The sequence below is a fragment of the Papaver somniferum genome, chromosome 11, assembly GCF_003573695.1.
Source record: "Papaver somniferum cultivar HN1 chromosome 11, ASM357369v1, whole genome shotgun sequence".
In the NCBI taxonomy this organism is placed as follows: Eukaryota; Viridiplantae; Streptophyta; class Magnoliopsida; order Ranunculales; family Papaveraceae; genus Papaver; species Papaver somniferum.
This window is the reverse complement of record NC_039368.1, coordinates 44,823,544-44,830,125: the sequence shown is the minus strand read 5'-3', so window position 1 is coordinate 44,830,125 and position 6,582 is coordinate 44,823,544.

The following is a 6,582-nucleotide window of genomic DNA, read 5'->3' as shown; positions in this document are numbered from 1 at the left end:
TCTCTCACGAGTTATAAATTCTCTGTTGGTATAAGCTTATCGATCCTCTCAATTAAGAAAGCCTAATCTGCTGTCATCTCCACCATCTTCTCTATTAGCTCACTAAATTATTGTTTTTGCATTCTTTTTGTTTATGTTTTCGAGTTTTAACAGTGCATAAAAGAAAAACCTATTGTGATACCAATTCATAAGATCTTAATATTTCTTATGCATGAACAACAAAATAGCCCTAAGAAGATATTAATATTTAAAATAACCTAATAAAGTTTCGTTGATATGAAAAACTGATATAACTAAACCTCCTTGTTATGCCATGGAACTCATATAATGAAATAAAGAGTCCTAAGGTAACTAACTTCTATGACGGGGAATCTAAGTTCTAAACAAATTCCTATTTAAACTAAATAATTTCAACCCTATTTAAGATAGCAAATTGGGGCAGCATTTAAGTCTGGTAAGGGTAAAAGTGGAAGTATTATTTTTAGAAACAATAAGGTTTTATTCCCAAGAATTTTAAGTTACCTAAGAAGGATTTCTATACCCAACGCCAAATATTAATACTTTAGTCTTCCTTAACTTGTATCGCAGTATACAAGTTAAGAGGACCCTTTCCAAAAATAACTCAATTCTTAAAGCAAGAGAAAATGATCGAGTAATAACGGAAAAAAAATATATTTACTAAACCCCAATTATAAATAAGAAATCCTAACTTTATTTAAGAGTCCCGTGTAAATTAGTTTTTTTTTTACCATTTTCACTTTGGAGTAATAGTGGGATAAACCCACTATTAAAAAAGTAGATTGAAGTAGGTACTACACACCTACAGTACATCGCATATGATCTTTTGTTCTAATGAAAGTATTCACCAAAACATCAGATGTTGCCTGCACCTTTTTTTTTTACACTCACATAAATAAGCAAATTTTCATCTAGGTATTAGAAAACCCTAAACAACAAAACCCCTACAGCCCACACCCGAACAATACATTTCTGACGATATAAAATATACTTTACTACTACTTGGTATAAAATATACTAGAGAAAATAGTCTTTAATTCCGTTAAGATTATTTTTGAACCGTATTACCGCGGTTGCAAAAGAGGAGTTCTGGGGGATGACAAGATGACAAAATAGGGTCATGAAGTAGTAACTTCGATAACCCCTTATCCTATTATTTTTTATAATGGCTTAAATGCGCTTGATTAATTTGTGTTAATGAATTTAATTAGCTAAACTAATTAAGTGCTAGTGGTCACATTAAAGTTATAGTTTTTTTATAGCATATAGAACAACAGTCCCTACATTGCTTCTTAAAATGAAAGAGAGGGAAAAATAGAAATAAATGCAAAATAAAAAGAGAAGAATAAAATTTAATTAATTCCTTTTAAGGCATTTTGATAGGCTAGAACGACAATCTGTTAAATTAATTTAATATTACGTTGTTAGAGTTCAGTTTTCATGCTTCCAAACTAGTTTCCTGTAATCTATATCTTTTCAAATAGTTATAAATTTACAGTAATTTAATCGAAGACTTTTTTCTTTTTACCCAAAAATTAATTTTATTGATTTAAATCCAAAGAATTACAAAACATACAGATTTTAAAGCCACAAGAAAACAACATGTCTTAGGCCCAACAAACAAAACATAAAAGAAAGCCTCAGTAATACATGGCTTGAGCCCATTAAGGGAAATTTTCAAAACTTGTAGTAAATAGTCCCAGGCATCTCCATCTTGTGCATATTATCAGGTCTGTTATGAAATTTCATTACATGTCCCTTCAAAAGATAAACACCCTTCTTGGCAAAGAAATCAGCTGAGAAATTTATCTCTCTGTTCACATGGTTAAAGTGAATAGATTTCATCTTCTTGCAGATATACCACCATTTGTTCCTCACAAACCATGGAAGCTTGTTTTTTTGTAAAGGCTGCAATAGCTGTTGTAGAGTCTGAGTTGATATCTACATTAGTTTTTGAATGTTGCACTGCCCATTCCAAGGCACCAATAACACTCAGCACTTCAACTACAAAGTTTGTTTATATTCCCAGTCCAACACTTTCAGCAAAAATGAACTTTCCTTCACTGTCCCTAGCTATGAATCCATATCCAGCACATCCAGGATTACCTTGAGAAGATTCATCACAACAAAGTAAAAATATATCTAGTTTAGGCAGAAAAATGTACATTTTATTGCTCTAAAAGCTTTCACTCTTCTGCAACCAATGTTGAAGTATTTAAGAATTTGTAAGTCATTAGCAAAATTGTACATATTGACTTTTAATCTCACTTCACATTCTTGGACCATCTTGGTGATTTTTTGCTTTGCCTTACCTCATGGTAAACCAAATATCATGGTAAACCAAATATCCACCATTATATTGAAAGCTGCAATATGCCATACCTCTTGTATCACTGAACTTTTATCTTTGCAGAATTTCATAATGTCATCATAAGATTTTGGATTCTTGAAAGCAAAAATTCCACCAATCCAGTTCCAAAGAATTTTCCCATAATCACAATTCCACAGTAAATGATTTATAGAATCTTGATCTTTCAAGCAAAGATAACATCTGGAAGCAATGTTCATACCTATTTTTTTTTTGCATTTTCATCTGTTGTGCAAGCTTCTCTTGAAATTTTCCACACATTTGCAGCAGTAGAAGGATGTATACATGATTTCCGTATTCTTTTGTACCATCTCATCTTAGGTTGTCTTTTTCTGACCACATTAATTGCACTATGAACTGAAAAAGCACCATCTTGAGTTGCAGTCCAAATCAGCTTATCAGGTGTAGCAGTAAGTAAAGGAAAATCTCCAGTTGAGAAGAAAACTAACATGTCTTCTGGAATATTCCATGTGTTGTTTACAATCAATTCTTTCACCTTCATATGGATGTTCTGTTGAATATACTCATTTTCTGGGAAAGCTTTAATGATACTTGAATCCAATATCCAGGCATCCTTCCATACTGAAATATGTTCTCCACTGCCTACTAGCCATCTGTATTATCTTCAAAGTCTTGTATAATCCATTTTATTCCAGGAGAAATCGAGGATTTTTTGTAATGTGTCAACACCCATTTTTATCTTGGTATTTTGCTAAAAATAATTTTTCCCATTCTTTCTCAGATGTAAGGATTCTCCATAATAATTTCATTAATAGTGCTTTATTGATGTCTTCGAACCTCCTGATCCCTAAACCACCTTCTTCAATAGGGGAACACACTTTCTCCCATGAAATTGTAATAAATTTTTTATCTGCTGCATTTTCATTCCATAAGAAATTCCTAAGTATTCTTTCACAAGCTTCAATAACTTTTTTTGGCCATTTATATATAGACATATTGTAAACGGGAATACTGCTCAGAACAAATTTAATGAGTGTTAAAGTTAAGAAATTTACCAATCCAGGTAGCTAATCTTTTCTGCAGCATTTCAACAAAAGACCAAAGGTGTTCTGCCTTAATTTTTCATTGAACTAGTGTGACCCCCAAGTACTTGTCGGGAAAGGAACATAAGTTCATGTTCATAAGTTCAGCAATATGTGTTTTTCTAATATTGGAAGTCCCATCAACAAAACATTTACTTTTAGTAGCACTCACTACTTAACCAGAAGCAGATTAATAGTCACTGAGTAATTGTTTGAGATGAATTAAAGTTTTCATGCAACCATTGCAGAATATAAATATGTCATCAGCAAAAAACAGATGTGAAGGATGAATACCTTTTTTAATCACCATAGGTTGGATCTTGCCCATTTTAATAGAATGAAGTATGCTTCTAATTAATACATCAGCAACAAGAATATATAAAATAGGAGATAAGGGGCCTCCTTGCTTCACTCCTTTACCAACTCCAAAATATCCAATGGAGCCACCATTTAACATGATAGATATCTTTGTTTTTTTTAACAATATCATTATCCAGTTACAAAATTTGGTAGAAAACCCATATCTCTTTAGAACAACTATTAGATATTCCTAACTGATAGTATCATAGTTTCAAGCCTACATTTCCTCCTCTTCTAGTGAATTGCATTTCATTGAATAATTCAGAGGCCAGAAGGACTTGTTCATGTATGTTTCTCCCTTTAATGAAAGCACATTGCTGAGTAGTTACCAAACTATGCATTAGACTTCTCATTCTGACTGTTATAATCTTTGTGAATATTTTAAAGCAGAAATTGCTTAAACCAATAGGCCTAAACTAATTTGCTTTCTTAGCTCCTTTGACTTTAGGAAACAACACCAAAAAATTGGAGTTTAATCCAGCAGGAATGAGTTCATTGCTCTAACAATATTGAATAGCAGCAAAGAGATCTTCCTTAATGATTTCCCATGCAATTCTGTAAAAATACTAGTAAAACCATCAGGACCAGGTGCTCCATATTGATTTAATTCAAAAACAACATTTTTGATTTCATCTTTTGGAGGGAGTTGTTCCAAGAAATCATTATCTTTTGTAGTTACCAACTGAGGTATTGCTTCAACCATTTCTTCTGAGAATTGAAATGGTTGGGCTGTAAATTTATTTTGAAAGTATTCAATAAGTATATCAGCAATGTTCTGTTGTTTAGTAATCATGTTCCCAAAATCATCCTCTATTTCAGCTATATTGTTTCTTGCTTGTCTTAATTTGATGGTAGTATGAAAAATTTAGTATTAGCATCTCCATATTTTATCTAATTTATTCTTGCCTTATGACTCAACATGGTGTGATAGTTTTGTGCTGCTACTCCAATTTCTCTGGCAGTAACATAATTATTCAATGATTCCATATTAGAAGGATCAACATCAGATAACATATTTGTTTCAGCAAGTTTTTCTTCAGCTTTCTTCAAATTCACATGGCCATCACCAAAAACTTCCCAATTCTATTTTTTCAATATACATTTTAATCTCTTCAGCTTGTTCATGAAAATAAAAATGGCATTACCAGACAGTTCTTCCTTCTAAGACTCTTCAACCACCTTTAGAAAGTTAGGATGAGTAGTCCATATCTTCTGAAATCTATAGGGAGAATTAGTTGGCTTAGAAATCTCCATATTTGTGCCTACCAGATAACTATGGTCAGAAATACCTCTTGAAGATGCATGATATTTCCATTCACTTTAAGTATTTATCCATTGAAGATTGAATAAAGCTCTATCGAAGTTGCAAAGTATTATTTTTCTTCCACATCTACCATTTGACAATGAAAATTGCAATCCACTTTTAGGGGCTTGAAGAAGATGACATTGATCAATACATTCACTAAATTCTACCTCCCTTTTTCTCATGAATAGAAACTATGGTGTTAAAGTCAGCAATTACCAGCCAAGGTTTAGTTAGATTACTAATAAGAATTAAATCTTCCCATAATTCTCTTCTATTAATAGTAAGAACATCAGCATGAATTCCAGTGACTAAAACACCTCCAATTTCAACAGTGATACATTGTCTTGATGAAGAAATAACAGTAGGAGTAGATAAAGAAGAATTCCAAAATAACCATAAGTTAGTTTTCCTATGATCACATGTATTGTGTATTACTTTATGATACATTCCAGGCAGATGGATTCTATGTTTAGAATTAAAATGGATTTTTGGTTATGCTATCCAGACTAAAGATGTGTTTACTTGTTGAACTAAAGATTTTAGTTTATCTTTGCCGTTAACTCTCTTAAGACCCATGATATTCCAATATATTATTCTCATTTAGAAATATTGAGGGGAGAAGACCCCTTTTGATTCATAACTTTCTGAGATTCCTTGCTAGCTTTCCTAGTAATTGGAACTGGTTTAAAAGGTTTAGCAGGAACCTTTTTCTTTTCAACAATAGATTTCTTAGGAACAACTGAAATGCTAGGATTTTCATTCCTTAATATAATAACTGGAAAAAAAATAGAGCTATTATGAAGTAAAGATGAAGTACTCACCTCCTTAATTTCTCCATCTTCAGAGCTGGAGTCATTTGATTCATCTTCGATAATAGGCTGATCATTTTGAGTAAATGTAATAGTTTTCTGCTGAATATTTTCAAAACACTGAATTTCCTTAACTACTCCACTAGATTCACCCATAATATTTTAAGAAGTATTACCCATCAGAGGAGGAAAAACATCATTTGATTGCAGATCATTATTGAATTCTTCAGAATTGTCTTGTAAGGATGAAATCTTCTAGAAGAACAGTTTTGTTGGAGCACACTTGAAGAAGGAGGATTGATGTCATTATTATTTTGAATTACTTGCTCAATAATTGAATCTGTCTCATTTCCACAAATATCAAAACCAATATGTTGAGTTTGTACTTCTTAGACTTCCATTGTTTTCTTGGTTTTGTATAAAAACTCTCAGTATCTAAGGTTTGAGAATGTTCTTTCCTTTTAGATTTACAATCTGTTACATAATGTCCTAAAACTTTGCAATGACTACAAAATTTAGAATTATTAGATGTGTGAACAGATTGTTCAAATTTCCCATACTTTGAGTTTACCAATATTGAATTAGGAATAGACTTAGATAAATCAATTTCAACTAAAACACAAGCATAATATCCCACAGTTCTTTTCAAAGTTATATCATCCACTCTGATAGCTCTAC